The sequence below is a fragment of the Vulpes lagopus genome, chromosome 3, assembly GCF_018345385.1.
Source record: "Vulpes lagopus strain Blue_001 chromosome 3, ASM1834538v1, whole genome shotgun sequence".
Taxonomy (NCBI): Eukaryota; Metazoa; Chordata; class Mammalia; order Carnivora; family Canidae; genus Vulpes; species Vulpes lagopus.
In genome coordinates, this window is record NC_054826.1 from 59,531,736 (window position 1) to 59,548,916 (window position 17,181).

Below are 17,181 nucleotides of genomic sequence, written 5' to 3' on the forward strand. Positions count from 1 at the left end.
GCGTGAGGCAGGCTCTGGGGCAGTTAATCCCAAACCTGGCTGTTCTCGTAGGGTACAAATTTATCCTACTTCCAAATCCTCTATCTCATGGGATGCTCTTCGCTGGGCAGAGCTGCTGCTTCTTCTCCCTTGCCTTTCGACAGGACGAGGCCCAGAGGTGTGGAGGGACTTGCCAGGATGCACCAGCAAGCTGGTGGTGGATCCTAGACCCCAAACCCTGGTCTCTGGGCTCCCAGGCCTAGCCCTACTATGAGGTTTCTCTTGCCTGTCCCTAAAGGTGACCGACTGTCTGGGAGAAGATAAGTCATAAGCATGTGTGGGGTGAGGCATGGGTGTGGGCTCAAAGCTTCCACCAGTGGGAGGATCTAGGCGGAGGTCAGTGCAGGTCAGAGGCAGGGCAGCCTGAGAGCCTGAGGTCCAGCTTCCTTTCTCAAGAGGGTATGATTCCTGGCAGCAGCTCCCACGGGAAATAGAAGCGCCACCCGCGGGAAACACAGGGTGGGACCAAGGGGGTGCCGGGCAGGGTTTCCTGTCGGGTGGGTGACCTGTGTGGCCGTGGCCCTGGGGCCGGGCCGGGGTTGGGCTTTGCCTCATCCCTGGCGCAGGCCCAGACCACCCTGAGTCCCATCCTCCAGGCCTCTGCCGGCTTCCTGCCCCGCTGGCCCCACCCGGCCCAGGACTGGCCCAGGAGAGAGGCAGGGCCCGTGGGGCCTCCTCACCAGCACTCGAGTTCTCCGGGGCGAGAGCCGGCAGGCTGCCCTGGCCCGCTCGGTGGCCAATGGCCCCCCTCTGACCTCCAGACCTCCAGACCTCTAGCCACTTGTTTTCTAGCAAAAGGACCCCACAAAAGCAGCAGTGGGTTTTCTCCCCAGCGGCGCACAAGCCCAGGTGCGGCTGAGGAGGGGCAGCGGGAATCAGCCCCTCCTGGGGCCCTGGGGCGGTGGTGTTCCCCAACTCAGGGCAGAGCGGCAGTGCCAGAGGTCAGGCTGCAAGGCAGAACTTGCTCGTGGTCCAAGATGGGGGGCAGGCAAGCAACCTCTCCTTCTGCCCAGGCAGCCCCGGCGGGCAGCGCAGCCCCCACCCCAGAACAGCACGTCGTCCAGCCAAGGCCCGGCACCGGGACCCAGACCCCTTCATCGTACTCCCAGCTTTGCAAGCCTGGATCCTTGAACAGGGGGCTGGGTGGGACTGGGTGGGATGGAAGCTTGGCCCCGGGGCTGTGGGACTGCCCACGGCCTCCAGGTGAACCCAGACTGCTCCCTGCGTTTCTGGAGCTGGAAATCCACTGTTCGTAAGTGGGGACGTGGTGGGAGTGTCAAGGTTGGTGGCCTGGCCCTGTGAAGGGGGTAAAAGGCCTGAACAAGGGCCCTTGCCCTCAGCCCTGCTCCTCCTGCCTTCCCGGGGCCCAGGCTTTGGGAAGCCTCGGCATCCCACATCTGCCTCAAGGCTGCTGGGCAAACAGGTGCCTCAGAGAGCAAATAGGCCGGAACATCCAGCCTGCCTGAGAGCACCCAGGGGCAGGGAGAGAGCTGGGAGCCAGGTCTCCGGCGGGCACCGTGGGCAGCCTCAGAACCTCCCTGGGGGCCAGGCTGGGGCGGCTCTGATCCCTTGGACTGCGAGCCAACAGGCCCTGATGGAGCTGTCTGTGGGCCAGCTTGATGCTCGGCCTGGAGGGAGCGAAGATCACAAAGAACTCTGTCAGGGTCGCCCAAAGCCTAAGGTTCAGGGGCCAGAGGTGAGCAGGGGGGAGGACAGAAGCCACGAGGCAGGACTGAGTTTCCTGACCCTGGGGGCATGCAAGTCAAGGCCGGGGGAACGCACTGCCCTAAGTGGCCTCTGGGACTCCTGCCTTTATAACCACCCCTGTCCAGGACCCATATTCAGTTGTGGGTGGCAGGATGGTTGGCCCGCGTCACCAGCTCAGCCACCGGCCACCGCACTCCTCTCCCTTTTCCGAACAGGAGTTTCCTAGCTCTGACAAAATGGCCCTGGGCTCATGAGCCCGTGGGACTCTTCCAGGCTGAGTACCCCCGAATGCAATCACAGCAGAAGCCAGGTCTGGCAGCGCTCTGTGAGGCCTGCAACCTGGGCACCTGGTGGGTTTGGCTATGAGCCCACCTGGGGGAAGTATGCCTAAGTTTGCCCAGAGCCCAAGGCGGCCTGGGGTGGGGGGTCTGCTGCACCCCAGTGGGCATCCTATGGCTGCCTCTCTCCTGGTCTTCAGCTTGGCCTGGACCCTGGGTCCACCCCGAGATGCTGCCTGCTGCCAGCTTGGCAGGGAGCATCTACAGGGCCAGGGATGTGTCTTTTACTGAGCACGGGCCTGGCACACACTTAGCTGCCAGGAAATGTTTGTCAAAAGAAGGAGAAAGAGAAGGAGCAGGGAGGAAGCGGGGAAACAGACACACGAACCCAGGTGGGCTCTCAGATGCAAGGCCCTCACGGCCACCCCCGGGGCCCCCACGGCCCCCCTCCGCCTCCAGGTCCCAGGGGGACTGTACCATCTAGAGTGAAGGCATGTTGGGCAGGCTGGGTAAACCTGCAGGAGGCCCACTTCCCCTGGGGCTCTCCACCCAGGTGGCCTCAGAGGAGGCCCTGAGGTACCCAGGGTTCGGGACCTCTGCACTCTGCTTACATCTGCTCTGGCTCCCGCCATGCCGGAGGAAGAGGACCCTCACCCCAGCTGCTCTGTGAGAGATGAGGCACACTGCTGAGCCATGCTGGTTGTGCCCTACTGGGTGCTGCGTGCCCATCGTCCTCCTGGAAGGGCAGCAGCACGGGACATGGCTGCTTCATGACAGGAGCAAGGGGCCTCTGCAGTAAAAGGTGATCCCGTCCACAGAAGTTCTAGAAGATTCGTGTTCTGAGGACCCTCCTTCTTGCCCAGCCCAGGTCCTGACACATAGTAGGTGCTCAGTGCTTGTCTGTTGAATTAATCAGTGGCCTGCTGGGTGCATAGGGGAAGGCCTGACTTGGGCTTTCCTGCGGAGGCGCCAGCACTCAGCAACGTGCCCCAGGACACAACAGATGGTGGGTGCAGACGACGTGCCCCTCCGTGTGGCCGAGGCTCGGCCCTTTTGAGCTCTTCTTGGTTAGAGGACATTTCAGGGCTGGGAAGGTTCCCTGGAGTCAGTAAGTCCAAAACTTTTCCTGCACAGATAGAGGCAGGAGAGATCCAAGGAGGGCAGGAGACGGGGAGCCAGGCCATTCCCCAGGCCAGGCCTCCCCATGGCAAATCCGGAGGCCCAAGGACTCCAGGGCTGCCCTGTGTCCCCAGGGATCCGTGCGTCCATCCCCCACACCAGCGTGGGCCCCTCCCCTGGCTCCCTGTCTCAGCCTCCTGGCTGCAGCCGGCCCAAACTGCTTACTTGGACAAACAGAGAAAGCGGCCACGTGACTGGCTAAGGTTTCCTGGACCAGACACACACACACACACACACACACACACACACACACACCCTCACAGTGGGTCAGGTGGCCATGTGGCCCAGCAGGCCAGGGCCTGGGCCAGCTCAGGTTCCCATGTCTCTGAAGGACAAGTGACTGGGCCTGCCTTTCTTCACCCAGAAGAATGCCTTCTCCAAACACTTGTTTTCTGCTTCCTGGACGCGCCAGGGACATGCTGGATGGGAAGAGGAGTGGGGGCAGGAGGGGGAGGAGGGGGAGGATGTGGAGCAGAAGGGAGGAGGGGGGAGGAGGGGAGGAGCCTGCGCCCCGCGCCCCGCCTGCTGGCCGCTGTGGGGTGTTTTCCTTCCGCGCTCCTCACCCAGAGGGCAGCTGCCTGCTGGGAAGCGGTGGCCGCCCAGGCCCGGAGAATCCCGAAGCCCAGGATGGGATGTGGGGCAGGAGGGGAGCCGAGGCTCTGGGAGGAGTCTTTGAGTGAGTCAGCGGCCGACCTGTCAAGGCGTTGTACTGGAGTAGGGGTTTTGCAGCAGGACCCCGTGGCTGGCCACGGGGGCATCCAGGGAGGACAAAGGGTGGGCGAAGGAGGTACCTAGGCTGAGTCTGCCTTTGGGCTGTTGTTCAGGAAAGGTCTGCAGGCCAGGGTCTGGAGGGCCCTTCCAGCTTTGCAGGGTGGGGGCAGGGTGGGGGCAGGGGGGTGTCTGTGCCTCCAATGCTTCCCTAGAATGACAGGCCTGTCTCCATAGCCCAGAGACAGGCCCGCCCAGGGAGAAGGGGGGGGTCCCATCTCTTGACAGGCAGGGCTGAGATGGGCTGGGGATGGGGCGTGGCATGACACCAGCCCCCTGCCCTGGTCTCAGGCTTGACCCCCAGCAGGCCAGCGGCACAGAAAGCCACCTCCCAGACACCCCAGGAAGGTGACAGAGAGACCAGAGGCGTGGCTGGGAGTTCTCAGATAGAAGCCACTTCTGGCCAGGCCTGGCTAAGTCCTTCGGCCTCTGCTCTATCACCGACTCCTCACAGCCAGCCCACTAGGTAGGTAACGCTGTCACCCCATGTGACAGACGAGGGCTCAGCAACCTGGAGGTCACAAGGTCAATATGGGGTGGGCCAGGATCTGCCCCCTGAGAGCTAGCTTCTAGCGTGTGTTCTCCCCAGAACTCCAGAACCTGAGGTCCGGGGGTGGGGGGGGGGCAGGCCTCCAGCGTTGGGTTGGCCCATCCTCTACAAAGCCCTTGACAAGGTTTTGGAGGCCCGGGCCTGGGTTCCTCAGGGATGTACACCCAGCCAGTCCTGACTCTCACCTCCCCCGCTGCAGTCCTGTAGGCAGCTTCTGTGAGGGTCCCCAGGGTGCAGGGATGGGGGGTGGAGAGGGAGAGAGCTGGTGAGGGTTGGGGAGGGGGAGAGAGACACACGGAGAAACACAGACACCCAGGAAGAGCAAGAGAGAAGAAGTTGGAGAAACAGAGAAGGGGGCCAGGAGAGCTGATAGTGGGAAGGAGGGCAGGGGGTGGGGGTGGGGGGCGAGGAAGAAAGACAGCCAGAAAGAGCAGAGGGGCAGGGAACGGAGGAGGAAGGGGAAGGAGAGGGCAAGGGGAATAACCCAGAAGTAAGGGGCAGGGCTGAAGAAGGCGGAGCGAGAAGCAGCAAGGAGGACAGGGAGCGGGGTCAGGGAGGGAGAAAGCCCTGGAAAACCGAGAGGCAAAGGGAAAGCACACCCGCCCACCGAACATTAAATACCTAACAGGAGATGACAAATCAAATGGGAATTACTGCGGTAAAAACATAATTAGAAACTTGATTGAAGTTAAACAGAATTTACATAACACTGCAAATTAACTTTACACGGAAACTATTCACTGGGAAGGCAATGAAAAGGCATTTCATTAGTAATCTATATTTAAACAATAGGCACAATGGAGCCTTCTGATGAGGAACTTGGTGCCTTCAACCAGAGCGAGTGCCAAAGGCTGCTGAAGACAGAGGCCGTGGGCGCTCCATGAGGAGGTGGGCAGGGTCCAGGCCCTCGTCCCTGCACCTGCTGAGGGGGGCTGGGGCTGGCTGGACTCGGGGGGCTCGGGCACATTCTGGTGCCCTTGGCTTGCAGGTATCTTAGCTTGCAGGCGGGCATCTTAGCTTCTCTGGGCCTCTGTTTCCTCATCTGCAAAATGAGGAACCTGCAGAAGGAGGCCTACGTGAGCGCACCTGCGAAGGGCACAGGTAAGAGAAGGGCACAGGTAACCAGAGGCACTGGTTCAGAGCTCAGCCCTGCCACTGGTCGCTGTGGCATCACGGAAGCCTCTTCCGCTCTGGCCCTGCTCTACTCATCTGTTCGGTGGAGATAAGTCCACTCCCACCCGATGTCACCCAGGCGGTGGAGGGATTTAGGGAGAGATTGGGCGGAGGCAGGCTTAAAGGAAAGTGAGTCTAAAGGCAGAGGATTACTCGGCCCGCCCACACCGCACACTAATTAGATTACAGCAGCCTCCTGCACAGGGCCCCGCGTGTCAGTGTGCGTCCCGGGGTCTCCCGGTTCCCCAGGGCAGGGTCAGAGGCGCGTCTGCCCGGAGGGAAGAGGGAGAAGTGTCCTGAGCCTTGGCCTCACCCCGGTCCTAGGAAGCTGTGTACGCAGGCAGATGGGTGGGACGGTGCCCCTGGAGCCCCCAAGTCGGCCGCAAGCCTGCCGTTCCTCCCGTCCCAGGTCACGCGGCCCGATGTGCACCTGCCTGGCCTCCGGGCAGCGGCCCCCTCTGCGGCCTTCCCTGGCACAGCTGTGGGCATCCTCTCTGCTGAGTGCTGAGTCAGAAGCCCCGCAGACTCACAAAGGACCTTCCCCCACCAAACTCACACACAGTTGCCCACCAAAGGCACCGGTGAGCGGTGAGCATGAGCGGCCAGCTCTGACACACACTCAGAGTCCAGGAAGTTTCTACGGTTTCTTTTAAGATAAAGGATCCAACAATGCTTAGAGATTGAATAGGAAGCTGCTGGGTGCCCTTCCCTGTGCGGTGGCTCAGGGCTGCCGCCTTGAAAAGTGCTCCAGGCAAGGGGGAGGTCTCCTGAGCCCGAGGGCCTCACAGAGAAGGTGGGAGGTCAGGACACGTAGACACTTCTTAAGAGAAGGTGCAAAGTGTGCAGACATCAGGGCAGGAGACTCAGCTGAGACCAGAGAGCGCCGGCCCGGGTGACTCCGAGGGTCCCTGGACATGGGCTCAGCCTCAGCCCAGACACCCATGGGCCCGGACCCCGGTGCGGCCAGGTGTGGAGGGGGAGGCTGCTCTAGTGTCTCCCAGTCTCTTCCACCCCTCTCCAACTAGGCACCGCTCATTTACTGAGGCCTCTGAGCCTTTCCTATGCTGTTCCCTCTGCCTGGAGTGTCCTTTCCCTGCTTGGCCAGCAAACTTCCCCTCGTCCCCAGAGAGCCTGCTCTCTCAGTTCTCCCACGGCCCTGGCCGCACCTCCTGTCTCCTTCACGGCCCTCACCCCCTCACCCCGTCTTCCCTCCCTCCCAGGGCTGGAGGCCCATGACTCAGGCTCAGGCTTCTGATCGGCTCCCTCCCCGCTCACTCCGAGGTGATCTCACCAGCCTCATGGCTTGCAACCTCATCGGGCACAGCAGCTCCCACGTGTCTGTCTCCCGCCAGGCCCTCTCCGCCTCCCAGATGCCTGTAGCCGACTGCCCGCTCAAGCTTTCCACTTGGGTGTCTCAGAGGCATCTCCAAGGTCACGTGTCTAAGACACACTTCTTGGCCTCCCGCGGCCCTCGCCCACCCTCATTCTGGGCCGAGTAAATGACCACCTCTGTCCTACCGGTGGCTCCTGTCCCAAACCCCAGAGCCTCCCTCGACAGACCCCGTCCTCTCTCCTCTGGCACCTCTAACCACACACACGCCTGCCTGTGAGATCGCTGAAGGACATTCAGACTCCCATGGTCCCCTGCCCCTGGACCAAGCCGCCACCATCGCCGCCTGGGTCCCGGCCACCTCCTTGCTCCACTCTTGCCTGTCCAGGTGATTGGGTCCCCCAAGATCTCTCTGATTTCCCAGCCCCTCACTTCACCCGGCCACATGGCATTCCTTAAACATGCCAAGCACCTGTCTCATTCCCTCCTTCCATTTACATCCCTGTTCAAATGCTGCCTTGTCAGAGGCCTTTCATGGCCACCCTTTGTCCGAGGATGTCCACTTTACCCCCCTTGGTAGACTCCGAACTTCCCTTCTTAGAACCTGGCATCACCTGGCATATTATATGTCACATTTTAGGTATTTATTGTCCATGCCTCTTCACAAGAATGTAGGCACCATGAGGAGAGGAGGTCTTGTTCATTTTATTTCCTGCTGTGTCTCCAAAACATCAAGAACAGAGACTTTCTCAATGTACATTTAGGGTATGAGTAAATGGACGATGCCACTTCCTCCAGGAAGCCTTCCCTGAATGCCTACCTGCAGAACCAAGCACATGGCCTCTCCTCCTCCCCTCCCTGTGTAATCACAGACACGACACAAGCCTTGAGCACTGAACTTACGGAGTGGGGCCTGCCCGCATTGCAAATTGCACCATCTCAGGGCAGGGCTGGATCTGGTACATCTTCAAAACTCAGCCCTTAATGCAGGCCTGGCTTGGTATAATTCAGTGAGTGTCTGATGTGTGAGCTTAATGCCCAAATGAATGGCTGGAAGGATAGGTGGACGAACAGATGAGTGGATGGATGGATGGATGGAGGAGTGAACAGTAAGGATGGTTCGGTGGGAGGATGGATGGATCACAAAATGGCAACGTGAAGGGATGGATGACAGGATGACAGGTATACGGATGGATAGAGGGATGGGCCCCACTGCGGTCATGCCATAAAGACCAGTGATCACTTGGGCTCAACAGCCAGACTTCTACAGGGTGAGTGGCTAGACCAGAGCAGCGCAGTGCAAGTCCAAGTGCAGAAATGGCCAACAGCAGATGGGATAAAGCGGAGCCTCTATGGTGTGAACAGAGCTTGCTGTGTGACCCCTGGCAGGACCCTTCACTTCCCTGAGCCTTGGTCTTATAGTGTAAAAATGCAGATAATCATTCCTGCCTAGAGCTATCAGGTAAATCACTTTGAAGTCTCAAATACTGCCACAAAGGGAGACCACAGCCACATTTCCAACGACTCACACATCTGGCCAGTTCTGCCTTAGAAAACCCTCTCTTCTCAAGCCCCATCTGGCCCCGTGGACATGTGGCCTCAATGCTCCATCCACAGGGGCCGGGACCCCCGGCCATGCCCGCGGAGTTCAAATAGAACCAGGCTGCTACGACAGGCTAACTCCAAATAACCAAGAGGCCCGACGGGTTCACAGAATCCTCAGGAACTGGAGTAAACGGTGACCCGTTTTCGAGATGGACAAACTAAAAAAGCCCAGCAGCATTTCGTACCGGATACACCTGGGAGCTACAGAGGCCCGGCACCTGGGTCAAGGGCTGGGGGCAAAGACCAGTGACCATGCTCTGCTCGGCCAGCCCCAGGGGGACCCGGCTGCCTGGTCAGGGCCCCCGGCCAGGTGTCATGGCAAAGTGGCCATGTCGTGAGCGTGGCAGGGGTCTGCGCTTACCTTTCTATGTCTGGCAGCTGGGTGATGGACAGCGGCTCTCCTCCTCACCCCCCTCACAGCATTGGTCTGACGCCAACTGGCTCCTCCTCGTTGTCCTGGGTGGGCAGGGAGAGACATGGGACACCCGTGAACATCCAGGGATGCAGACACCAGTCCGTGTCCCCTGACCCCACCGCCACGGCCAGGCTAATCTCAGCGGCCTCAGGCCTCGAACGCACACCCAGGGTGCCCGATTTCCCCAGGGCCCTGTCCTCCCCGCCCTGTGGCACCTGCCACGCGCCGGCCCACTCCGCCTAGTGGGGATCTTTCAGACTAAAGAAACCTATTTGAGTTTTGTTCCTTCTGGGGCTTGGGGGCTCCGGGTCGTTCTTTTTCTTCCCAGCGAGAAAAGCAGAAAGCTGTGGACCTTGCTGCACGGCCCCCAGGCAGGGTGACAGGGAGAAGCTGGCGGGGTATTTTTAGCCAGCCTCGGGCCCCCACAGCATCTCCTCTCTGCTGTGCCTGGCTCCGGGGAATTATCTCACAGGGCCGGCCGGCAGCCACTTCTAAAGCCACTCTGTGACCCCTGCCTGAATTCCTTCCTCGTTATGAACTGCTCACCAGATCTCTGACCAACACTTGGAACCATTTTACGTGCACGTCTCTTCTCAGAAGACCAGCTCACTCCTGGCCCTTCGTGATTCTTGGTCCCAGCTGAGTCCTGTCCGTACGCTGGCTCAACATATATATTTTTTGACTTAATATTTACCTTGACTTCAAGTCGCTTTTTTTTTTTTTTTGCCTCAGTAAATCTGGCCTTGTCCAAACCGATCACATCCACAACACAACCCATCCGACATGCTACTTATGTATCGCCAATATACCTTCACGAGCCTACTGCCTAATTCTAGGATCTTGCCACAGGTTCCCAGAGTTACGTGGGCCACGCTTTGGCAAACTCACTGTTGTTTATTGGTCGTCTCCCTTGTGCAGAAGGAGAAAGAGTCATGGGGAGGGGTAGAGGCTAACGGGGGCCCGGGATCTGCTAGCAAGTCCAGGGGAGGTTATCGGGCGGTCAAAGTTATAATGTGCTAGACACTTAATACTGTCCTTCTTCCCAGCACTGGGTGAGGCCATTTCTTTCCCCGCACGTGAACTTTGCTTTGAGAATCTAGGCAGGTGGCGCTGGGCCTTGTGAAGCATGTGGTGCCAGGATGGGGTGTCCCATCCTGGGAGACTGTAGACCATCTTTCCTCAGCATTCCCTGAGGCCTCTGGTTCCCGTCGGCCCCCCTGCGGCAGGCTCCCTCAGGCCAGGGTTGGTCAGCAGGGGCTCAAAGCATAATTCCCTCTCTTGTTAGATTTGCAAGCACAGAATGCTCCCCGCCGAGAGCTCCTGTGGTTTCAGGTTGGCCATTCTGGGCCTGAGTGTTCCCCAGGTGCACCTGGAGGGGTAGAGCCTGATGACCCCAGAAGCCTCGCTTGGCAGTTCTGGGACCTCACTGAGCCCCTCCGTCCTTTCCCGCTCTGCCTGCAGGTTGCAGACCCTGACTGGGCCCCCAGCCCAGCACCCCCGGTGCCTGCCCCTCCCACTGAGAACAGGATGTGGGTGTCAGGAGGTGAAGGAGAGTGTGGGGTCGGGGTGGGGAGTGGCCTCGGGACTCACTTCCTGAAGCCTGATCGGTTTACCACAGTCAGTTGGGCTCAGGACCGCACAGCTGTGAGTTATAAATGTCCCTGTCAGGGCCCAGGCCAAGAGGCCCTGCTGCTGGCGGAGGGGCTAGGGTCCAGAGTGCCCACTCCTCCAGGGGTCACCAGGTGAGGACCCACTCTCCAGGGGGCCCTGCGCAAGTGTCTAGCCCTCATGACCTCTGGGCCCTCTCGACTCTTCCCTCTGCGATGCCTGATGCATTGGGGCTTAATACCACCTCCCCCTGCCCACTCTTTGCCCTTCCAGGTGTGAATCTTGTGGTTCCAGCAACCTCGGGAGCTCTCAGAGGGCAGGGGACCAGCCTGGGCCTCTACCCGGCACTAAACCGGGACTTGGCACACAGCCAGCCACCCTGGTGACAGCCCCAGGGGTAACTGTTCCAACTCAGCAACCTGCTTCCCACGACCCCAACGGCCCCTGGTGCCTGCCCACGGGGGCCCACGTGGAGCAGAGGAAGGGGGAAGAGGAGGAAGGCCGGGGCTCTGGGCCCTGCACGTCCAGATTCTCCTTGAGGGTCCCGTTCCTCTGCTTGCTCTCCTTGGGGCTCCCTCAACCTGGGGTGTGGGGTGTGGATCAGGGCAGAGAAGTGAGGTTCCCTCCAGCCTGAGGCCTGGGTCATCTTCCTGCTGGGGCCACGAGGTGGGCAGCCCAGGGCCGGGTGGCAGGAATGCAGCAAAGGCAACAGGAATAAGCCGGGGCGGCTGCCCAGGTTTGCAGGGCCTGAAGCGTATCCTATTTTGGGGTCCTCTTTAGAAACATATATAGAGGTACGGATCCATATTTAAAATGAGGAAAGAAAAAAACGACAAACTCCCAGAGCCTCCGGAGTCCGGGCCCCTCTGAACCATCCAGCAGAGCCGCTCACACAGAAAGGTTCCCGCCAGCACCCAGCTGCCCCGCCCCACCTCGACAGCAGCCCGCAGAACTCCCACTTTCACCAAGGGCGGTGCAGGGCTGGGGCCCGGAGGCTGGGGCGTCCAAGTGCCCCATCCAGTCCGCCTCCGATCAATAACAGTGATGCAACTGCCAATGATAATAATACCTAACATTAATGGACCTTTATCTGGTGCCATTCCAAGTGCTTTACGGGGATTAACTCCTTTAATCTCGCCACAACCTACGAGGTGGGTACCCTACCTATTATAACAGATGAGGGCACAGCCAGGGCAAGATTAAGAAACCAGTCCAAGGTCACAGAGATGGGAGGTGACCCCAGAGAGCCTGGCGTTGGTGCAGGAAGGAGCCCTCAAACCACCGCTCTCGGGTCCCACTCTGGAGGGCCCACGACACTTTTCTCCGACTCAGAGGCTCCGTCTGACAGCAGCGGCGACCCAGGGTGGACACTGAGTGAAGTCCCCTCTGATTAAAGCATGCATTCATCCCGCACAAACCTTGACGGTAAACGGGGACCCCTACCCCTCCCTACTTCTCTGCTCTGCTCAGGGCATGCTGGGGCCCTCTTGGTGGGCAGAAATGGGCACCGCATTGGACTTCCTGGGGCTGGGGAGGTGTCCCAGAGATGGGCTGGGCCCACCCAAAGAGACCCCCAGGCGGGGGTGAGGAGTGGGCTTGGCTGAAGATCTCGTAGCACGCTGTCCAACTCCCTCATTTTACAGATACGAGAAACGTGGCTTCCCTGGGGCCACCCAGGGAGTGGCGACCCCATGTGAGGTCTAAGGCTGGTCTCTGGAGGGGTGGGGCAGGTTGCCAGCAGCCCCGGGGGTGGTCAAGGCCTGGTGCTGATGGGAGGGGCTGGGCTGGCCAGGCTGCAGCAGACGAGGACACAGCCCTGCCTTTTGGCCTCCTTGGAGCAGGCCCTTTGTTTTCTTCTCCCTGTTTTCCATCTGCCTGCGCCCCCGAGCCTTCCAGGCTTCCCCTGATTGTGTGCAGGGCGATAAAGGGCAGATGAGCGGGAGATCTCTGGCGGCAGTCACCTCACATAGACACGGTGGCGGCGGAGGCGGGTGGCTGGGGGGGTGGGGGTGGGTGACTGGGCTCACCACCAGCTGTGCGGAGCCCGTCCCTGTCCCCGGGAGGGATGCTTTGCATATGGCCCTCAGCAACCTTTCAACAGCCCCAGGAAGGGAACACAACTGTCTCCCGTTTTTTTTTTTTTTTTTAATTTTTTTAATTTATGATAGTCACAGAGAGAGAGAGAGAGAGACAGACACACAGGCAGAGGGAGAAGCAGGCTCCATGCACCGGGAGCCCGACGTGGGATTCGATCCCAGGTCTCCAGGATCGCGCCCTGGGCCAAAGGCAGGCGCTAAACCGCTGCGCCACCCAGGGATCCCCTGTCTCCCGTTTTACAAGAGGGAGAGACCGAGGCTTTAGAAAGCAGTGGCCAGGACTGGGTCTCTGGTCTCCTAGACTTCCAGTGGGCCACGCCAACTATGGTCCTGACCTCTCTGGCCACCCAGGGGACACCTGGCCTCATTGGTCACTCTGCATCTCTATCTAGAACAAGCCATTTTCAGACGGTCTAGGAAGAAAGAGAGTGGGAGGTCAGCCGGGGTCTCGCCCACCAAGGCCTGGGGAGCTGGCTGGCCAGAAAGTCCCCGCAAAGTCACCTACCCACAGCTGGTCACTCTGTGCAAGATGGAGCAGAGTCTGACTCCCTGAAACAGAGTCCTTTAAAACTCCTTCTGGGGCCAAATGATTCCTCTGTGGTGGCTTAACTCCTACCAACTGCAGGGCAGGGAGAGAAAGGCATGACCCAGGGACACCGTTGGCCTGGGTGTGGGATGGGGAAGTGGTGGCCCGCAGGCCAGGGACTAGCCAACCTTGACCTCGGGTCCCCACTGCCGACCCTGGGCTTGCCCGCCTGGCCACCTGATCCGCGTTCTCAGACCCTCCAGGAGCACGTCCCCTCCTTCAGTTGCTAGATACTTTAAGCCACATCCGTGTTGCACCTAAATTAAGTGTTGTTATTTAAAATCACTTTCTTTTTACTCACCCTCATTCCAAGCAATACTGTCTGTGAAATCACGGGTTTGCTATATTTTTTTTCTAATTCCCATGAAAATAAATACATAACACTGAGATCTGAATTTCAGACACTCACACAGGCCCTGGTAGCCCACAGTGCTGGAAGCCCGGTGCTGTGGGCCGGCAGGTCCTGGGGAAGCTGGCCAAGGCTTGGGGGGGGGGCAAGTCTCTGGAGGGGTACTCGGGGGGCTGTGGAAACAAGAGCCTTGTGCTTGATGGGGGGCTGGGAGGAGGCATAAGTTTCCAGAAGGGTGCATGGAAGGTTTGGTTTGGCAATCAGCTCAGGCCAGACTACATCTTTTCTCTGTTGGGGCTGGAGTTTGGTCCAGATATTTCTCAGCTGCAGATAAAGCCATCTCCTTGCAAATTCCTCCGCACACTAGCACCATCCAGCTGGATGAGCACTAGAGGGGGAGCCCAAACACCTGGGGCAGGGGTCTATCTCTAGACCGCCCTACTGGGGGATGCTAGACCTCTCTGGGCCTCAACTTCATCTGTACAGAAACAGCAAATGAGCCAAAGGTTCCTCTGAGCCTCCCTGAACCGTGGTGATGCGTGGTGTTCCTGCTGACCTCTGGGCCTTTGACAGACCTTCTAACCACCTACGGAGACCTCCCTTGACCCCTCGCTCCCATCTCTGATTGGAGGCCTCGAGTGGCTTCTGGGGTGCCAAGGGGAGACAGGGCCATCCTGTGTGACAGCTACAAAATTAGATAATCAGCTAATCACCAGCAAATTAGCATCCCATCTTTACATAGAACAAATATAGTATTTACGTAAAAGTTGTTAGGAGTTTCTCTCTTTTTAATTAGCAGAAATAAATGCAAAATAAATGGTAATTAGGCAGCTGATGGATTTGGTAGTACAATTATGCCTGCAGCCGTGCCCCAGTCCTTAAACGTTGTGTGCTCCGAGGAATCAGAGGGGCCTATTTATATAGTTTATTTATAAAACAAAGTTAGCAGGAACCGAGGGACAAGGCCTGGGTACTGCTGGGGGAGGGGGTCTTGGCTGCAGGGGCAGGGCGCTGGGAAAAGAGGAGCTTCAATGCCCAAGGAATGGAGGGGTTCTTAGTGCCAGGCCGTGGAAGTGCCCCACCAAGGCCCCCACGTGTCTATTTCAGGCCCTGCATGTGTCACTGGGAATGGCCTCCCTGACAGGAAGTAGGCTGGAGCTGGGGGGGGGGGGGCAGGGGGGGGCGTGGCTGGGAACAGCTGTTGTGTGCACTCCTGTCTCCTTCCCTCCCCTGGTCCCTACTTCTCTCTTCTTTGCTCTTCCCTCACTGAGCATTCTCAGTTCTGTGCCCAGAGGCATATTCTTCTAGAATATTCCCTCTTTGCTCCAGGAACTCAGGAGAACCAGGTGCAGAATTAAGTACCCAAAACACTGGGAGTACATTTCAGACCAGTGGAGTACTCAAGGGGAGCAGAGAGGAGGCAGGAGTCCTGGGAGGGGGCAGCCCAGGGGAACAGATAAGAGCTGGGTTTTGAAGGGTGCACAGGAGTTTTCTGAGAAGGTGGGAAGCAACAAAAGGGCCTCCATGGGCAAAGATGGGGCAGTGGCAAAGAGCCTCCTGTGACTCTTGGAAAGAGCGTATCGGGGCTGTGGAGGCTGAAGAAATCAGCAGGGCCTTATTGCAGTGGGTCCTGGGTGCCAGGCTGAGTAAGGGTTTGGACGTAATCCTAGGAGCCATGGAGAGGTCCGAAGGGAGGGAGTGGGGTGGCCCCTTCCCACTCCCAGCTGGGGTCTCAGCTTCCCCTCCCCCACCCCGAGCCAGGAGAGGGGGAGGGCCATAGGCCATTAGAGGCAGCTGGTTCAGCTCAGCTGAGTGAGCACAGAGCAGGAGGCTAACCTGATTATAAGGGACAGGAGGTTTGTCTGCAGGGGGGAGGGCGGGGGACTGCTCTGAGAGGGCAGGAAAGGGGGGGCACGCCGGGCCAGTCTTGGGGCTCCCGAGTGAGTGAGGGGCCCGTCTGTGCTAGACCAGAGCACCCTGCCCTGCCCCCAACCTGCCTGCTGGGGTAGCCTCAGCAAGGCCGGGGGAGGGGCGGCAGCGCTGCCAGAGGCCCCACCCCCTCCCGGCTCAAATCCTAGCCTGTGGCCTTGCGCCGTGACCTTGAGGAACCCTTCCCAACACCAGGCCACACATCCTTGTCTCCAAAACAAAGGCCTCTACTAGGATAGGGGGCAGGCAGTGACCAGTCCGGCCCACAGTCCCACCCCGTGTAGTCTGATGGGCACGGGGTTATGAAAACCTCTGCTTTTCGGGGTTGAGGTGAGGCAGCCCCCTCATTTGTCACAGTCCCTGCTGCTCTTTCCTGCCCTACCCCAGGCCTGTGTGTGGCCCGCCGCACATGGCTGCATTGAGACCCCTGCACGCTGACCACCTAGCCCTCCCAGCCGACGGTCAGAAAGCCCTGGAGCAGGTGACGGGACGGCAAAAAGGTCGGCAGTCAGAGGACCCTCCCGTCATTACCCACACAGCAGACAGACAGACGGGAGCACTCAGGGCCTGGGGAGCCCCACTGCAGCGGGCCAGCAGCCCCTCCCCGCCTCTCATGCCCGCCCTTGACTCAGGCGGCTCATCTCTAAACTGGGAGAGATAATACCTCCTGCCCACCCAGACCTGGGGCCATGGAAAAGCCCAGGAGAGCCCCTGGCAGCAAAGCCCTGCGCAGGGACCTCGACTTCTGAAGGGTTTCACAAAGGGGAGCCTCCCCCTCCCCAGCCTGGCCGGCTCGCCAGCCTCTAGGCCACCCTTGTAAAACGCAGCCCCATCATCCGGGTCTGGAAACGTTGCCTGAGCCAGGATCTGCCGTCACTCGGGACCGAGCTCTGAACTTGTAAGGGAAGACAAAGATCACACCGCACCACTCCTCTGCCCTGGAAGTCGCGCTCCTGCCTTCGGCCAAAATCAATAAAAATCTCCACTGTGATTGTTTTACCAGCACAAGGGGCCTGCTCCTTGCGGTGACATTCCACCCCTGGTGGCGCCAGAGCGGGGGTGTCCTTTTGTCGGACAGCCCCAAAATTCGGGCTGGGGTGGGGTCGTGACGGGGGACAGTGCAAGTGGGGGAGCCAAGAGGGAGCATGGAGCTGCCCTAAGTGCCTCTCCAAAGACAAGCCTGGTGCTATTCATCAGCTGGTTTTCAGGGCTGTGAAAAATCAATGGCATTTGTGCTGCAAACTCATCATTAGGACAGGAAAACTCTGCAGTGGAATTGATTTGTTTAAATATAATAACACAATTTAACAGAAAACCGTGGGGGTGGGGAGGAGACCCAGGCAAACAAGACAGCCCGGAGGATGGGGAGAGGCACCAGCCTTGAAGCACCTTCCAACACGGCGGTCAAACCCCAGCGCCGCCCCAAGCTCCTCCCCGGCTCCCCCAAACTGCTCCGAGGAGGCCAGAGCGAGCGGATGCTGTTACCCGTCACCATCACCCGGGGTGAGGCAGCTCACAGCCGCTCGCGGAAATGCCCCTCGGCAGCCTGCAAGTCAACCCAGAGGCCAG

At 59.3% G+C, this 17,181-nt stretch overlaps 1 protein-coding gene across 4 annotated transcripts in view; it reads right to left on the reverse strand.

The window, feature by feature from the left end:
* ZMIZ1 (zinc finger MIZ-type containing 1) overlaps window positions 1–17,181 on the reverse strand; it is a 230,984-nt gene that overhangs the window by 154,910 nt on the left and 58,893 nt on the right. For all 4 annotated transcript variants that reach the window (XM_041748268.1, XM_041748269.1, XM_041748266.1 and 1 more), the window contains exon 3: window positions 8,991–9,085. The gene's annotated coding sequence lies outside the window, so the exon portion shown is untranslated. The remainder of the gene's footprint in view (window positions 1–8,990; window positions 9,086–17,181) is intronic.